The sequence below is a fragment of the Lissotriton helveticus genome, chromosome 3_2 (genome assembly GCF_964261635.1).
Source record: "Lissotriton helveticus chromosome 3_2, aLisHel1.1, whole genome shotgun sequence".
Taxonomy (NCBI): domain Eukaryota; kingdom Metazoa; phylum Chordata; class Amphibia; order Caudata; family Salamandridae; genus Lissotriton; species Lissotriton helveticus.
This window is the reverse complement of record NC_136062.1, coordinates 438,415,192-438,439,257: the sequence shown is the minus strand read 5'-3', so window position 1 is coordinate 438,439,257 and position 24,066 is coordinate 438,415,192.

Below are 24,066 nucleotides of genomic sequence, written 5' to 3'. Positions count from 1 at the left end.
CATGTGTCATGTATTGTCATATTGTGTCATGTGTCATGTGTCATGTATCGTCATGTGTCTTGTGATGTCATGTGTCATGTGGTGTCATGTGACGTCATGTTTTGTCAGTAATGTGGTGTCATGTGGTGTCATGTGTCATGTGGTGTCATGTGTCATGTGGTGTCATGTGTCATCAAGTGTCATGTGTTGTCATGTGTCATCACGTGTCATGTGTCATGTGGTGTCATGTGTCAAGTATCGTCATGTGTCATGTGATGTCATGTGTTGTCATGTGATGGCATTTGTCATGTGGTGTCAAGTGTCATGTAGTGTCAAGTGTCATGTGATGTCATGTGTCATGATGTGTCATATGTCATCATGTGTCATGTGTTGTCATGTGGTATCATGTGTCATCACGTGTCATGTGTTGTCATTTGTCATGTGGTGTCATATGTCATGTAGTGTCATGTGTCATGTGATGTCATGTGTCATGTGGTGTCATGTGTCATCATGACACATGACACCACATGCCAACACATGACACATGATGACACATGACACCACATGACACATGACATCACATGACACTTGACACTACATGACACATGATAACACATGACACATGACATCACATGACACATGACGATACATGACACTTGACACCACATGACAAATGCCATCACATGACAACACATGACATCACATGACACATGACGATACTTGACACATGACACCACATGACACATGACACGTGATGACACATGACAACACATGACACTTGATGACACATGACACCACATGACACATGACACCATGACGATACATGACACCACATGACACATGACCCACATGACACATGATGACACATGACACCACATGACAACACATGACACATGATGACACATGACACCACATGACACATGACATCACATGACACTACATGACATATGACACCACATGACAAATGACAACACATGACACGTGATGACACATGATACCACATGACAACACATGACACATGATGACACATGATACATCATGACACATGACATCACATGACACTTGACACTACATGACACATGATAACACATGACACTTGACACCACATGACAAATGCCATCACATGACAACACATGACATCACATGACACATGACGATACTTGACACATGACACCACATGACACATGACACGTGATGACACATGACAACACATGACACTTGATGACACATGACACCACATGACACATGACACCACATGACACATGACACCACATGACACCACATTACTGACAACACATGATATCACATGACACCACATGACACATGACATCACAAGACACATGATGATACATGACACATGACACATGACACAATATGACAATACATGACACATGATGACACATGACACCACATGACTGACAACACCTGATGTCACATGACACCACATGACACATGACATCACATGACACATGACACCACATGACACATGACATCACATGACAACACATGACACATGACATCACAAGACACTTGACGATACATGACACATGACACCACATGACACATGACACATGACACCACATGACACCACATGACTGACAACACATGATGTCACATGACACCATATGACACATGACATCACATGACACATGACACCACATGACAACACATGACACATGACATCACATGACACATGACGATACATGACACAGGACACATGACACCACATGACACCACATGATACATGACATCACATGACATCACATGACACATGACATCACATGACACCACATGACATCACATGACACATGACACCACATGACACATGACATCACATGACACCCCATGACACATGACATCACATGACAACACTTGACACATGACACATGACGATATATGACACATGACACCACATGACACATGACATCACATGACACATGACAACACATGACACATGACATCACATGACACATGACACTACATGACACATGATACCACATGACACATGACACTTGATGACACATTACACAATATGACAACACATGACACATGATGACACATGACACCACATGATACCACATGACTGACAACACATGAAGTCACATGACGCCACATGACACATGACACCACATGACAACACATGACACATGACATCACATGACACTTGACACCACATGACACATGACATCACATGACACATGCCGATACATGACACCACATGACACATGACCCACATGACACGTGATGACACATGACACCACATGACAACACATGACACATGATGACACATGACACCACATGACACATGACATCACATGACACATGACACTACATGACATCACATGACAAATGACAACACATGACACGAGATGACATATGATACCACATGACAACACATGACACATGATGACACATGACACATCATGACACATGACATCACATGACACTTGACACTAGATGACACATGATAACACATGACATATGACATCACATGACACATGACGATACATGACACTTGACACCACATGACAAATGCCATCACATGACAACACATGACATCACATGACACATGACGATACTTGACACATGACACCACATGACACATGACACGTGATGACACATGACAACACATGACACTTGATGACACATGACACCACATGACACATGACACCACATGACACATGACACCCCATGACACCACATTACTGACAACACATGACGTCACATGACACCACATGACACATGACATCACAAGACACATGACGATACATGACACATGACACATGACACAATATGACAATACATGACACATGATGACACATGACACCACATGACTGACAACACATGATGTCACATGACACCACATGACACATGACATCACATGACACATGACACCACATGACACATGACACCACACGACAACACATGACACATGACATCACATGACACATGACACCACATGACAACACATGACACATGACGACACATGACACCTGACACATGACACCACATGACATATGACACCACATGACACCTGCCATCACATGACAACACATGACACATGACATCACATGACACATGACACTACATGACACATGACACCACATGACACATGACACATGACACGTGATGACACATGACACAATATGACAATACATGACACATGATGACACATGACACCAAATGACTGACAACACATGATGTCACATGACACCACATGACACATGACATCACATGACACATGACACCACATGACACATGATATCATATGACAACACAAGACACATGACATCACAAGACACATGACGATACATGACACATGACACATGACACCACATGACACAAGACACCACATGACACATGACACGTGATGACACATGATACCACATGACAACACATGACACATGATGACACATGACACCACATGACACATGACATCACATGACACATGATACCACATGACACATGATACCACATGACACATGACATCACATGACAACACAACGTAGGTTTTTCTGGCGCCCCGGTTAGAAATCCGATTTCTGACCCTTTATCTCTTTCTGTTGGTCCTTGTGAATTCGAAGCACCCCTTATTTTGACAACAGGTTGTGGTGAAAATTTGCTAGGATTAGATTTGCTAAAAAGATTGTATGCGACTTTGTACTGTTCTCCCTCAGGAATACAACTGACTTTACGTAAGAAAGTGGTTTCTCCCATATATTTGTCGAGAAATACGCTTCCAGCAGAATTGTCACTTCTTCCAGATATTCTTTGGGCTACTGGTCCGAATGATGTAGGTCTTTTAGAAATTCCACCATATGTTGTAACATTGAAGTCGAATGTCAAAATGCCACGAATTCCCCAATACAGAATATCCAATGAGGGCGAAAAAGCTTTGCTAGCGATTGTTTACGAGTTGATTGAGAAAGACGTAATTGAAGAAACACGAGGAAATGTTTGCAATAGTCCTGTTCTGCCTGTTTTAAAACGAACTGACCCTTCTCAGCCACCTGTGTATAGATTCGTGATTGATCTTAGGGAAGTAAATAAGATAGTGGTGCCACAATTCCCAGTTGTCCCCGACATTACAACATTATTGACTATGATTCCAGCATCCGCATCCTGGTTTTCGGTGATTGACCTGAAGAATGCTTTCTTCAGTATCCCGATTGCTGAGGAAAGCAGGGATATTTTTTCCTTTAGTTTAGGTGGTCGCAGTTTTCGCTTTAAACGCGCTCCTCAAGGCTACTGTGAGAGCCCCTCAATATACAGTCAAGCTCTGAAAAGCCAGCTCGACGCGATGGTTTTGCCCAAAGGTTCCACTCTCGTACAGTACGTGGACGATTTGCTCATAGCCGCGGATACTGAGAAAATATGTAAAATGGCCACATTGGCACTACTGCGTCATCTATGTGTTCTACATCACAAGGTGTCACTTTCCAAGCTCCAATATTGCCGACAAGAAGTGACCTACTTAGGTCATCTCTTATCGAAGGAGGGAAGGAAACTGACCCCAGAAAGAATTCAGGCAATAGCAAAATTAAATGTGCCAAGAACGCAGAGAGAAGTACGCGCTTTCTTGGGCATTACATCGTACTGTAGACAGTGGATTCCAAATTTTTCGTTATTAGCCAAACCTTTATTGGCACTAACGTGTACAAATACACCCAATCCCATTCCTTGGTCTGATGAGTGTCAGAAAAGTTTTCTCGAATTGCGCACAGCATTATGTTCGGCCCCTGTGTTAGGTAACCCCAACTACAGTAAACCTTTCACATTATACGTCCACGAGAAGGAGGGTTGTGCATTGTCTGTGCTGACTCAGTTATACGGAGATAGACAACGGCCATGCGCCTATTTTTCGTCAACTTTGGATCCGGTAGCACGAGCATTGCCAAGTTGTCTAAGGGCCACAGCAGCAGCAGCTGTTTCTATTCGACAGTCTGCAGGTCTAGTAATGAATAATACACTAATCGTGATGGTTCCGCATGCAGTAGACACATTGTTAAATAGGACCAAGACACAGCACTTAACTAATGCTCGACTGTCCAGTTACGAATTGACGCTACTAGCAAGCCATGTGCACATCAAAAGGTGCAGTACTCTGAACATAGCCACATTGTTACCAATTGCTGAGGAATCGGATGCTTCAGAACAGCACGATTGCTTCCTCAGAACGGAGGAAGAGACGAAAGGGAGAGTTGATCTATTCGATACTCCTCTCGCTGAATGTGATGGTACATTATGGGTGGATGGTTCATGCTTTAAACTCCCAAATGGTAACGTGACTACAGCGTATGCTGTCACAACTCTGCACACAATCGTTGAAACTGCGCGAAAACCACATGGTTCGGCTCAAGCCGCCAAACTCGTGGCGTTAACGAGAGCATGTGTGTTATCAAAAGGAATGAAAGTGACTGTCTATACCGAGGCATTAGTCAGAAGTTCCACGCTGCAAATCACCCCCAATCAGCTGGATTAGTGGAATGTTACAATGGCACGCTTAAACTTAAATTGGCCAAAATCCAAGCGAGCACGGGTCTTAAATGGCCCGACGCTCTACCTTTAGCACTCCTATCCACCAGAATGACTGTGCATTCGCGAATGAAACTCAGCCCCTATGAAATAATCTTTGGTCGGCCAGCCAACATATGGGGAGTGCCTAGGCCCACGAAGTTTAGCGAGCTGCAACACCCCATTTTGCTCGACTATCTGTATGAATTGACGGCTAAATTGCGTGTTTTATATCAACAGGTCCACAACACCTTGCCTCCGGTTTCCGAGACACCGGGTCACTCCATTGACCCTGGCTCCTGGGTTCTGGTCAAGAATTTCCAGAGGACAAGGAACGACCAGCCCAGATGGACCGGACCACACCTCGTCCTCCTGTCTACAAGGTCGACCGTTAAAGTGGAGGGGAAGGCCAATTGGGTCCACGGGATCCATTGTAAGAAAATACCTTTCCCTCTGCCACATGACCAATGGGTCCGGACAGGAGGCACTGACTCAAAGCGCACAACTGATGAACGCGTAAAAGAAGCTAAACGTGATTGTGACAGTAAGAACATTTTTCAAGAAACTACGCCGCCATCAGAACAATTGAACTCTGTGGAACCTGAGCTACTATTTCCGGACCAGACAGCACCCGGGAAAAGACGCTGTAACTTGCGGCCGAGAAAAACAGACTAAAGTAAAAGTGATTTATTTTTTTGATCCGAGAGAAAAACCTGTGGACTAATAAAATAATACGTTTTTCCTTCCAAAATGCTATTTTGAAAGTGCAGATTCTCCCATCTAGGTAACTTGCTTATTTTTGTTTTTTTTGAACCGCCATCCGGGTTCCGCTGCTAGGGTCGCGGTTGATAAAAGACTTTTGGGTGCAGCTGACAACAATAGGTTGCTGGTTCCAGTTGGTCGAAGGGAGCCACCCTAGACTGACGGAAGCATCCTTTAGCAGAAACAACCTACCGCCGCGGGCAGCACCTTAGAGAGGATGGAGTTTCCTGATGTGGAGAGAACTGCCAAACAAATGAACTTTAAGCAGAGACTTTTGAAAACAATGAGAAAGAACATTTTTATAATGATGTGTATTTTTATGCTATTTAGCGTAATGGTGTTTTTGATAAGCTATGTTTTATTCTCTTCTCATATGACATTCACGCCTACTACATCGCCCATACCTCCCCCTACCGTTTCCTCTCATTCTTTCCCCTCTTTGCCTGACCACGAATCAAATAGGAGATTAGAGTTCATTAATAACTCCTTCGTTCAGCTATTACACCAACACTAACTTGTAATGAACACAACCAACTGTTGGGTGTGTGGTCTCATGCCCCACACCACGGATAGAGGTATCCCCTATTTGGTCCTGCCATTTAGTCACAATGGGTCAGTATGGGCATATAGGACAATGTTCATATATGCACGAGAAATCCAACCCCTACGTTCTGTAAAAGACAACCTCAAGACTAGCGCCCTAGTGAAGGGTATAGTTGACATGATCAAGGTAGTAACTTCTTACGAAGATACCCCGGATGATGAGATACTTGCATATGTAGGTTGGAATGTGACCGGATATGGCACTACATTAAGTGAGAAACAGCAAGCCAAGAGATCGTCCCCTATCTGGATCGTACCCCATCAGGGTCACCTGTGTCTGCAAGGTATTGGTAGGAATACCAGAGCTCAGCTAGGGAAGAGTGTCTGCACAGAAACGTACGTTTTTGGATCTCAGACTTCCCCTGCCTTTTTAGCCGCTAAGGGTACTTATTTCATCTGCCACGATAGAGCCTATACATGGTTGCCCCCTGACTTCTCGGGCTCATGTTTTGTTTCATTCCTGTTACCTCCCACCTACACAGCAGCGGCGGATTACCATCGGACAAGGGTAGTTAGAGGTGTTTTGAGTAAAGAAGACACTGCGGGTCAAGAATTTGGTGACTTTGCAATGGGTATTCTGCCGTTCTGGGGAGCCATGGTTAACAGCAGAAACATAAGGCAATTGACAAGGGTAGTTGAATCCACCGTGATTGAAACTGCCGGTGCCCTTAGTAACCTGACTGCTGAGCTCCAGTCGGATCGACTGATGACCCTTCAGAACCGGGTCGCTTTGGATGTAATACTTGCGGACCGGGGTGGAGTATGCAAATTGATCCAGTCCAGTTGTTGCATTTTTATTCCAGATAATGCTCCAACAGTGTACGGGGCCATCTCCAAACTACATAAGATTTCCGAATCTATTCATGTGGATAAAGGAGATTGGTCATTAATGGGATGGTTCTGGGGACTGATATCTGCCTGGGGATGGAAAATTCTGATGGTCATTGGGATGGTCTTAGCCATTCTTTTCCTGTTCTGTCTATGCATACAGTGTGCTCCTGCAATATGTGGCCTCTGTGCTACATCATGTGTAAGGAAGCCTGTGTCAAGACATGAGCTCAGCACTAGAATGATGTTGCAGCAACATCTCAATGACTTTAGGAATATAGATCTGGACTCAGATTAACATGAGGATAGATTAATTGCCTATGTAAGGGCAAAAGGAGGGTCTGTGGTTCTGAAAAATGTGGATCCGTAATAGTACCGGACTCGAGAATAAAAACTTCGTCGAAATAGGACGAATTTGGTATCAAAAGACCGGAAATGACGAGTACATCAAGTACATGTATTTTCGGTATATTCGGGTGACAGTTTCACCTCGAAATCGTCATTTACCTTCTGAACCCTTAGTTGCATGTTGCCCTCTACATAGGCCTTAATCCAGTCGAATTTGATTCCACAAGGACACATACTCCTTAATCGACTTCTTCCTGACCCCAGTACAAGTTAGAACCATTGCCCCAGGCCGAGCTCGTTAGGTCAGTTCCCTCCCAGTGGCCAAGCAAGATAGTATCTAGGCCCAACCGGCCATAAAGCCATTTCAGCACGCACACCTGCCATATCTCGCTCACATCTTTGTTCACTCCTTTTCCTCACTTATTTTATGGTGGGGAGGTGACCATTTTTATTAGGGGTCCAGCGATATCTGATGAAATGTTGGGCCTTGCCGGATGATTTGTTACGGGCAGCACGACGTGAAATATGTACATGTCATCATGACTCTGCTTTCTTTTTGTAATCAGTAACCATAAATGAAATACCACGCACCCAAGGAATGTTTCGCCAAAGGGTAAATATTGTGTAGTAGAAGAGAAGCCTAACTTTGTGAAAGTGTGCAGTCTCCTGAATATACTGGTATTGTACTTCTAGGACCCTGTCACCTTGGTTGCAGCCAATAAAACGAATCTTTGACTTCACCTGGAAGACTCTGAAGTTTCTGTGGGTCTGACTCAGGAGAACCCGAGGTCTTTGGTGTGTTGATCCCCTGGCACCGCTGGGTTACCGGTTCGGTACCGGTTATCATGTGTCATGTGTTGTCATGTGGTATCATGTGTCATCACGTGTCATGTGTTGTCATTTGTCATGTGGTGTCATATGTCATGTAGTGTCATGTGTCATGTGATGTCATGTGTCATCATGTGTCATGTATTGTCATATTGTGTCATGTGTCATGTGTCATGTATCGTCATGTGTCTTGTGATGTCATGTGTCATGTGGTGTCATGTGACGTCATGTGTTGTCAGTAATGTGGTGTCATGTGGTGTCATGTGTCATGTGGTGTCATGTGTCATGTGGTGTCATGTGTCATCAAGTGTCATGTGTTGTCATGTGTCATCACGTGTCATGTGTCATGTGGTGTCATGTGTCAAGTATCATCATGTGTCATGTGATGTCATGTGTTGTCATGTGATTGCATTTGTCATGTGGTGTCAAGTGTCATGTATCGTCATGTGTCATGTGATGTCATGTGTCATGTGTTATCATGTGTCATGTAGTGTCAAGTGTCATGTGATGTCATGTGTCATGTGGTGTCATGTGTCATCATGTGTCATGTGTTGTCATGTGGTGTCATGTGTCATCACGTGTCATGTGGGTCATGTGTCATGTGGTGTCATGTATCGTCATGTGTCATGTGATGTCATGTGTCACGTGGTGTCAAATGTCATGTGATGTCATGTGTCATGTGTTGTCATGTGTCATGTGATGTCATGTGTCATGTGGCGTCATGTGACTTCATGTGTTGTCAGCCATGTGGTATCATGTGGTGTCATGTGTCATCATGTGTCATGTGTTGTCATATTGTGTAATGTGTCATCAAGTGTCATGTGTCATGTGGTATCATGTGTCATGTAGTGTCATGTGTCATGTGATGTCATGTGTCATGTGTTGTCATGTGTCATGTGATGTCATGTGTCATGTGGTGTCATGTGTCATGTATCGTCATGTGTCATGTGTCAAGTGTTGTCATGTGATATCATGTGTCATGTGGTGTCATGTGATGTCATGTGTCATGTGGTGTCATGTGTCATGTGATGTCATGTGGTGTCATGTGATGTCATGTGTCATGTGGTGTCATGTGATGTCATGTATCATGTGGTGTCATGTGGTGTCCTGTGTCATGTATCGTCATGTGTCATGTGATGTCATGTGTCATGTGTTGTCATGTGGTGTCATGTGTCATGTGATGTCATGTGTCATATGGTGTCATGTGACGTCATGTGTTGTCAGTCATGTGGTGTCATGTGGTGTCATGTGTCATGTGTCATGTGGTGTCATGTGTCATGTATCGTCAAGTGTCTTGTGATGTCATGTGTCATGTGTTGTCATGTGATGTCATGTGTCATGTGGTGTCATGTGTCATGTGATGTCATGTGTCATGTGGTGTCATGTGACATCATGTGTTGTCAGTCATGTGGTGTCATGTGTCATCATGTGTCATGTATTGTCATATTGTGTCATGTGTCATGTGTCATGTATCGTCATGTGTCTTGTGATGTCATGTGTCATGTGGTGTCATGTGACGTCATGTGTTGTCAGTAATGTGGTGTCATGTGGTGTCATGTGTCATGTGGTGTCATGTGTCATGTGGTGTCATGTGTCATCAAGTGTCATGTGTTGTCATGTGTCATCACGTGTCATGTGTCATGTGGTGTCATGTGTCAAGTATCGTCATGTGTCATGTGATGTCATGTGTTGTCATGTGATGGCATTTGTCATGTGGTGTCAAGTGTCATGTATCGTCATGTGTCATGTGATGTCATGTGTCATGTGTTATCATGTGTCATGTAGTGTCAAGTGTCATGTGATGTCATGTGTCATGATGTGTCATGTGTCATCATGTGTCATGTGTTGTCATGTGGTATCATGTGTCATCACGTGTCATGTGTTGTCATTTGTCATGTGGTGTCATATGTCATGTAGTGTCATGTGATGTCATGTGTCATGTGGTGTCATGTGTCATCATGTGTCATGTGTTGTCATGTGGTGTCATGTGTCATCATGTGTCATGTGGGTCATGTGTCATGTGGTGTCATGTATCGTCATGGTGTCATGTGTCATGTGGTGTCATGTGTCATCAAGTGTCATGTGTTGTCATGTGTCATCATGTGTCATGTGTCATGTGGTGTCATGTGTCAAGTATCGTCATGTGTCATGTGATGTCATGTGTTGTCATGTGATGGCATTTGTCATGTGGTGTCAAGTGTCATGTATCGTCATGTGTCATGTGATGTCATGTGTCATGTGTTATCATGTGTCATGTAGTGTCAAGTGTCATGTGATGTCATGTGTCATGTGATGTCATGTGTCATGATGTGTCATATGTCATCATGTGTCATGTGTTGTCATGTGGTATCATGTGTCATCACGTGTCATGTGTTGTCATTTGTCATGTGGTGTCATATGTCATGTAGTGTCATGTGTCATGTGATGTCATGTGTCATGTGGTGTCATGTGTCATCATGACACATGACACCACATGCCAACACATGACACATGATGACACATGACACCACATGACACATGACATCACATGACACTTGACACTACATGACACATGATAACACATGACACATGACATCACATGACACATGACGATACATGACACTTGACACCACATGACAAATGCCATCACATGACAACACATGACATCACATGACACATGACGATACTTGACACATGACACCACATGACACATGACACGTGATGACACATGACAACACATGACACTTGATGACACATGACACCACATGACACATGACACCATGACGATACATGACACCACATGACACATGACCCACATGACACATGATGACACATGACACCACATGACAACACATGACACATGATGACACATGACACCACATGACACATGACATCACATGACACTACATGACATATGACACCACATGACAAATGACAACACATGACACGTGATGACACATGATACCACATGACAACACATGACACATGATGACACATGACACATCATGACACATGACATCACATGACACTTGACACTACATGACACATGATAACACATGACACATGACATCACATGACACATGACGATACATGACACTTGATACCACATGACAAATGCCATCACATGACAACACATGACATCACATGACACATGACGATACTTGACACATGACACCACATGACACATGACACGTGATGACACATGACAACACATGACACTTGATGACACATGACACCACATGACACATGACACCACATGACACATGACACCACATGACACCACATTACTGACAACACATGACGTCACATGACACCACATGACACATGACATCACAAGACACATGACGATACATGACACATGACACATGACACAATATGACAATACATGACACATGATGACACATGACACCACATGACTGACAACACATGATGTCACATGACACCACATGACACATGACATCACATGACACATGACACCACATGACACATGACATCACATGACAACACATGACACATGACATCACAAGACACTTGACGATACATGACACATGACACCACATGACACATGACACATGACACCACATGACACCTTATGACTGACAACACATGACGTCACATGACACCATATGACACATGACATCACATGACACATGACACCACATGACAACACATGACACATGACATCACATGACACGACGATACATGACACAGGACACATGACACCACATGACACCACATGATACATGACATCACATGACACCACATGACACATGACATCACATGACACCACATGACATCACATGACACATGACACCACATGACACATGACATCACATGACACCACATGACACATGACATCATATGACAACACTTGACACATGACACATGACGATACATGACACATGACACCACATGACACATGACATCACATGACACATGACAACACATGACACATGACATCACATGACACATGACACTACATGACACATGATACCACATGACACATGACACTTGATGACACATTACACAATATGACAACACATGACACATGATGACACATGATACCACATGATACCACATGACTGACAACACATGAAGTCACATGACGCCACATGACACATGACATCACATGACACATGACACCACATGACAACACATGACACATGACATCACATGACACTTGACACCACATGACACATGACATCACATGACACATGACGATACATGACACCACATGACACATGACCCACATGACACGTGATGACACATGACACCACATGACAACACATGACACATGATGACACATGACACCACATGACACATGACATCACATGACACATGACACTACATGACATCACATGACAAATGACAACACATGTCACGAGATGACATATGATACCACATGACAACACATGACACATGATGACACATGACACATCATGACACATGACATCACATGACACTTGACACTACATGACACATGATAACACATGACACATGACATCACATGACACATGACGATACATGACACTTGACACCACATGACAAATGCCATCACATGACAACACATGACATCACATGACACATGACGATACTTGACACATGACACCACATGACACATGACACGTGATGACACATGACAACACATGACACTTGATGACACATGACACCACATGACACATGACACCACATGACACATGACACCCCATGACACCATATTACTGACAACACATGACGTCACATGACACCACATGACACATGACATCACAAGACACATGACGATACATGACACATGACATATGACACAATATGACAATACATGACACATGATGACACATGACACCACATGACTGACAACACATGATGTCACATGACACCACATGACACATGACATCACATGACACATGACACCACATGACACATGACATCACATGACAACACATGACACATGACATCACAAGACACTTGACGATACATGACACATGACACCACATGACACATGACACATGACACCATATGACACCACATGACTGACAACACATGACGCCACATGACACCATATGACACATGACATCACATGACACATGACACCACATGACAACACATGACACATGACATCACATGACACATGACGATACATGACACAGGACACATGACACCACATGACACCACATGATACATGACATCACATGACACCACATGACACATGACATCACATGACAACACATGACACATGACATCACATGACACATGATGTTACATGACACATGACACGTGATGACACATGACAACACATGACACTTGATGACACATGACACCACATGACACATGACACCACATGACACATGACACCACATGACACCACATTACTGACAACACATGACACCACATGACACATGACATCACAAGACACATGATGATACATGACACATGACACATGACACCACATGACGACACATGACACGCGATGACACACAATACCACATGACAACACATGACACATGATGAAACATGACACCACATGACACATGACACAATATGACAACACATGACACATGATGACACATGACACCACATGACACCACATGACTGACAACACATGACGTCACATGACACATGACATCACATGACAACACATGACATCACATGACACATGACACATGACACATGACATCACATGACACCACATGACACATGACATCACATGACAACACATGACATCACATAACACATGACACCACATGACACATGACATTACATGACAACACATGCCATCACATGACACATGACATCACATGACACCACATGACACATGACATCACATGACAACACATGATACCACATGACACATGACATCACATGACAACACATGACACATGACGATACATGACACATGATACCACATGACACATGACACCACATGACACAAGACACGTGATGACACCACATGTCACATGATGACACATGACACCACATGACACATGACACCACATGACACATGACACCACACGACAACACATGACACATGACATCACATGACACATGACATCACATGACACCACATGACACATGATATCACATGACAACACATGATACCACATGACACATGACATCACATGACAACACATGACACATGACGATACATGACACATGATACCACATGACACATGACACCACATGACACATGACACGTGATGACACCACATGTCACATGATGACACATGACACCACATGACACATGACACCACATGACACATGACACCACACAACACATGACACATGACATCACATGACACATGACATCACATGACAACACATGACACATGACATCACATGACACATGACACATGACACCACATGACACATGAAACCACATGACACATACCACGTGATGACACATGACACCACATGACATCACATGACACATGACACCACATGACACATGACATCACATGACAACACTTGACACATGACATCACATGACACATGACAACACATGACACATGACACCACATGAAACCATATGACACATACCATGTGATGACACATGACACCACATGACAACACATGACACATGACGACACATGACACCTGACACATGACACCACATGACACATGACACCACATGAAACCTGACATCACATGACAACACATGACACATGACATCACATGACACATGAAACTACATGACACATGACACCACATGACACATGACACGTGATGACACATGACACAATATGACAATACATGACACATGATGACACATGACACCACATGACTGACAACACATGACGTCACATGACACCACATGACACATGACATCACATGACACCACATGACATCACATGACAACACAAGACACATGACATCACAAGACACATGACGATACATGACACATGACACATGACACCACATGACACAAGACACCACATGACACATGACACGTGATGACACATGATACCACATGACAACACATGACACATGATGAGACATGACACCACATGACACATGACATCACATGACACATACCACATGACACATGACATCACATGACAACACATGACATCACATGACACATGACACATGACACCACATGACACATGACATCACATGACACCACATGACACATGACATCACATGACAACACATGACATCACATGACACATGACACCACATGACACATGACATTACATGACAACACATGACATCACATGACACATGATACCACATGACACCACATGACACATGACATCATATGACAACACATGATACCACATGACACATGACATCACATGACAACACATGACACATGACGATACATGACACATGATACCACATGATACCACATGACACATGACACGTGATGACACCACATGTCATATGATGACACATGACACCACATGACACATGACACCACATGACACATGACATTACATGACAACACATGCCATCACATGACACATGACATCACATGACACCACATGACACATGACATCACATGACAACACATGATACCACATGACACATGACATCACATGACAACACATGACACATGACGATACATGACACATGATACCACATGACACATGACACCACATGACACAAGACACGTGATGACACCACATGTCACATGATGACACATGACACCACATGACACATGACACCACATGACACATGACACCACACGACAACACATGACACATGACATCACATGACACATGACATCACATGACACCACATGACACATGATATCACATGACAACACATGATACCACATGACACATGACATCACATGACAACACATGACACATGACGATACATGACACATGATACCACATGACACATGACACCACATGACACATGACACGTGATGACACCACATGTCACATGATGACACATGACACCACATGACACATGACACCACATGACACATGACACCACACAACACATGACACATGACATCACATGACACATGACATCACATGACAACACATGACACATGACATCACATGACACATGACACATGACACCACATGACACATGAAACCACATGACACATACCACGTGATGACACATGACACCACATGACATCACATGACACATGACACCACATGACACATGACATCACATGACAACACTTGACACATGACATCACATGACACATGACAACACATGACACATGACACCACATGAAACCATATGACACATACCATGTGATGACACATGACACCACATGACAACACATGACACATGACGACACATGACACCTGACACATGACACCACATGACACATGACACCACATGAAACCTGACATCACATGACAACACATGACACATGACATCACATGACACATGAAACTACATGACACATGACACCACATGACACATGACACGTGATGACACATGACACAATATGACAATACATGACACATGATGACACATGACACCACATGACTGACAACACATGACGTCACATGACACCACATGACACATGACATCACATGACACCACATGACATCACATGACAACACAAGACACATGACATCACAAGACACATGACGATACATGACACATGACACATGACACCACATGACACAAGACACCACATGACACATGACACGTGATGACACATGATACCACATGACAACACATGACACATGATGAGACATGACACCACATGACACATGACATCACATGACACATACCACATGACACATGACATCACATGACAACACATGACATCACATGACACATGACACATGACACCACATGACACATGACATCACATGACACCACATGACACATGACATCACATGACAACACATGACATCACATGACACATGACACCACATGACACATGACATTACATGACAACACATGACATCACATGACACATGATACCACATGACACCACATGACACATGACATCATATGACAACACATGATACCACATGACACATGACATCACATGACAACACATGACACATGACGATACATGACACATGATACCACATGATACCACATGACACATGACACGTGATGACACCACATGTCATATGATGACACATGACACCACATGACACATGACACCACATGACACATGACACCACATGACAACACATGACACATGACATCACATGACACATGACATCACATGACACCACATGACACATGACATCACATGACAACACATGATACCACATGACACATGACATCACATGACAACACTAGACACATGACGATACATGACACATGATACCACATGACACATGACACCACATGACACATGACACGTGATGACACCACATGTCACATGATGACACATGACACCACATGACACATGACACCACATGACACATGAAAGCACACGACAACACATGACACATGACATCACATGACACATGACATCACATGACAACACATGACACATGACATCACATGACACATGACACATGACACCACATGACACATGAAACCACATGACACATACCACGTGATGACACATGATACCACATGACAACACATGACACATGACATCACATGACACATGACACCACATGACACATGACACGTGATGACACATGACGTCACATGACACCACATGACACATGACATCACAAGACACATGATGATACATGACACATGACACATGACACCACATGACGACACATGACACGTGATGACACACAATACCACATGACAACACATGACACATGATGACACATGACACCACATGACACATGATAACACATGACACAATATGACAACACATGACCCATGATGACACATGACACCACATGACACCACATGACTGACAACACATGACGTCACATGACACATGACATCACATGACAACACATGACATCACATGACACATGACACATGACACCACATGACACATGACATCACATGACACCACATGACACCACATGACACATGACATCACATGACAACACATGACATCACATGACACATGACACCACATGACACATGACATTACATGACAACACATGACATCACATGACACATGACATCACATGACACCACATGACACATGACATCACATGACACATACCACGTGATGACACATGACACCACATGAAAACACATGACACATGACATCACATGACACATGACACTACATGACACATGACACCACATGACATCACATGACACATGACACCACATGACACATGACATCACATGACAACACTTGACACATGACATCACATGACACATGACGACACATGACACATGACACCACATGAAACCATATGACACATACCATGTGATGACATATGACACCACATGACAACACATGACACATGACGACACATGACACCTGACACATGACACCACATGACACATGACACCACATGACACCTGACATCACATGACAACACATGACACATGACATCACATGACACATGACACTACATGACACATGACACCACATGACACATGACACATGATGACACATGACACAATATGACAATACATGACGCATGATGACACATGACACCACATGACTGACAACACATGACATCACATGACACCACATGACACATGACATCACATGACACATGACACCACATGACACATGACATCACATGACAACACAAGACACATGACATCACAAGACACATGACGATACATGACACATGACACATGACACCACATGACACAAGACACCACATGACACATGACACGTGATGACACATGATACCACATGACAACACATGACACATGATGACATATGACACCACATGACACATGACATCACATGACACATGATACCACATGACACATGACATCACATGACAACACATGACATCACATGACACATGACACATGACACCACATGACACATGACATCACATGACACCACATGACACATGACATCACATGACAACACATGACATCACATGACACATGACACCACATTACACATGACATTACATGACAACACATGACATCACATGACACATGACATCACATGACACCACATGACACATGACATCACATGACAACACATGATACCACATGACACATGACATCACATGACAACACATGACACATGATGATACATGACACATGATACCACATGACACATGACACCACATGACACATGACACGTGATGACACCACATGTCACATGATGACACATGACACCACATGACACATGACACCACATGACACATGACACCACACGACAACACATGACATATGACATCACATGACACATGACATCACATGACACCACATGACACATGACATCACATGACAACACATGACACATGACGATACATGACACATGATACCACATGACACATGACACCACATGACACATGACACGTGATGACACCACATGTCACATGATGACACATGACACCACATGACACATGACACCACATGACACATGACACCACACAACACATTACACATGACATCACATGACACATGACATCACATGACAACACATGACACATGACATCACATGACACATGACACATGACACCACATGACACATGAAACCACATGACACATACCACGTGATGACACATGACACCACATGACAACACATGACACATGACATCACATGACACATGACACTACATGACACATGACACCACATGACATCACATGACACATGACACCACATGACACATGACATCACATGACAACACTTGACACATGATATCACATGACACATGACGACACATGACACATGACACCACATGAAACCATATGACACATACCATGTGATGACATATGACACCACATGACAACACATGACACATGACGACACATGACACCTGACACATGACACCACATGACACATGACACCACATGACACCTGACATCACATGACAATACATGACACATGACATCACATGACACATGACACTACATGACACATGACACCACATGACACATGACACGTGATGACACATGACACAATATGACAATACATGACACATGATGACACATGACACCACATGACTGACAACACATGACGTCACATGACACCACATGACACATGACATCACATGACACATGACACCACATGACACATGACATCACATGACAACACAAGACACATGACATCACAAGACACATGACGATACATGACACATGACACATGACACCACATGACACAAGAGACCACATGACACATGACACGTGATGACACATGATACCACATGACAACACATGACACATGATGACACATGACACCACATGACACATGACATCACATGACACATGATACCACATGACACATGACATCACATGACAACACATGATATCACATGACACATGACACATGACACCATATGACACCACATGACAAATGACAACACATGACACGTGATGACACATGATACCACATGACTACACATGACACATGATGACACATGACACATCATGACACATGACATCACATGACACTTGACACTACATGACACATGATAACACATGACACATGACATCACATGACACATGACGATACATGACACTTGACACCACATGACAAATGCCATCACATGACAACACATGACATCACATGACACATGACGATACTTGACACATGACAACACATGACACATGACACGTGATGACACATTACAACACATGACACTTGATGACACATGACACCACATGACACATGATACCACATGACACCACATGACACCACATTACTGACAACACATGATGTCACATGACACCACATGACACATGACATCACAAGACACATGACGATACATGACACATGACACAATATGACAATACATGACACATGATGACACATGACACCACATGACTGACAACACATGATGTCACATGACACCACATGACACATGACATCACATGACACATGACACCACATGACACATGACATCACATGACACATGACACCACATGACACATGACATCACATGACAACACATGACACATGACATCACAAGACACTTGACGATACATGACACATGACACCACATGACACATGACACATGACACCACATGACACCACATGACTGACAACACATGACGTCACATGACACCATATGACACATGACATCACATGACACATGACACCACATGACAACACATGACACATGACATCACATGACACATGACGATACATGACACAGGACACATGACACCACATGACACCACATGATACATGACATCACATGACACCACATGACACATGACATCACATGACACCACATGACATCACATGACACATGACACCACATGACACATGACATCACATGACACCACATGACACATGACATCACATGACAACACTTGACACATGACATATGACGATACATGACACATGACACCACATGACACATGACATCACATGACACCACATGACACATGACAACACATGACACATGACATCACATGACACTACATGACACATGACACCACATGACACATGACACTTGATGACACATGACACAATATGACAACACATGACACATGATGACACATGACACCACATGATACCAAATGACTGACAACACATGAAGTCACATGACACCACATGACACATGACATCACATGACACATGACACCACATGACAACACATGACACATGACATCACATGACACTTGACACCACGTGACACATGACATCACATGACACATGACAATACATGACACCACATGACACATGACCCACATGACACGTGATGACACATGACACCACATGACAACACATGACACATGATGACACATGACGCCACATGACACATGACATCACATGACACATGACACTACATGACATCACATGACAAATGACAACACATGACACGTGATGACACATGATACCACATGACAACACATGACACATGATGACACATGACACATCATGACACATGACATCACATGACTCTTGACACTACATGACACATGATAACACATGACACATGACATCACATGACACATGACGATACATGACACTTGACACCACATGACAAATGCCATCACATGACAACACATGACATCACATGACACATGATGATACTTGACACATGACACCACATGACACATGACACGTGATGACACATGACAACACATGACACTTGATGACACATGACACCACATGACACATGACACCACATGATACCACATTACTGACAACACATGACGTCACATGACACCACATGACACATGACATCACAAGACACATGATGATATATGACACATGACACAATATGACAATACATGACACATGATGACACATGACACCACATGACTGACAACACATGATGTCACATGACACCACATGACACATGACATCACATGACACATGACACCACATGACACATGACATCACATGACAACACATGACACATGACATCAAAAGACACTTGACGATACATGACACATGACACCACATGACACATGACACATGACACCACATGACACCACATGACTGACAACACATGACGCCACATGACACCATATGACACATGACATCACATGACACATGACACCACATGACAACACATGACAAATGACATCACATGACACATGACGATACATGACACAGGACACATGACACCACATGACACCACATGATACATGACATCACATGACACCACATGACACATGACATCACATGACACCACATGACATCACATGACACATGACACCACATGACACATGACATCACATGACACCACATGACACATGATATCACATGACAACACTTGACACATGACACATGACGATACATGACACATGACACCACATGACACATGACATCACATGACACATGATAACACATGACACATGACATCACATGACACATGACACTACATGACACATGACACCACATGACACATGACACTTGATGACACATGACCCAATAGGACAACACATGACACATGATGACACATGACACCACATGATGCCACATGACTGACAACACATGAAGTCACATGACACCACATGACACATGACATCACATGACACATGACACCACATGACAACACATGACACATGACATCACATGACACTTGACACCACGTGACACATGACATCACATGACACATGACGATACATGACACCACATGACACATGACCCACATGACACGTGATGACACATGACACTACATGACAACACATGACACATGATGACACATGACACCACATGACACATGACATCACATGACACATGACACTACATGACATATGACACCACAT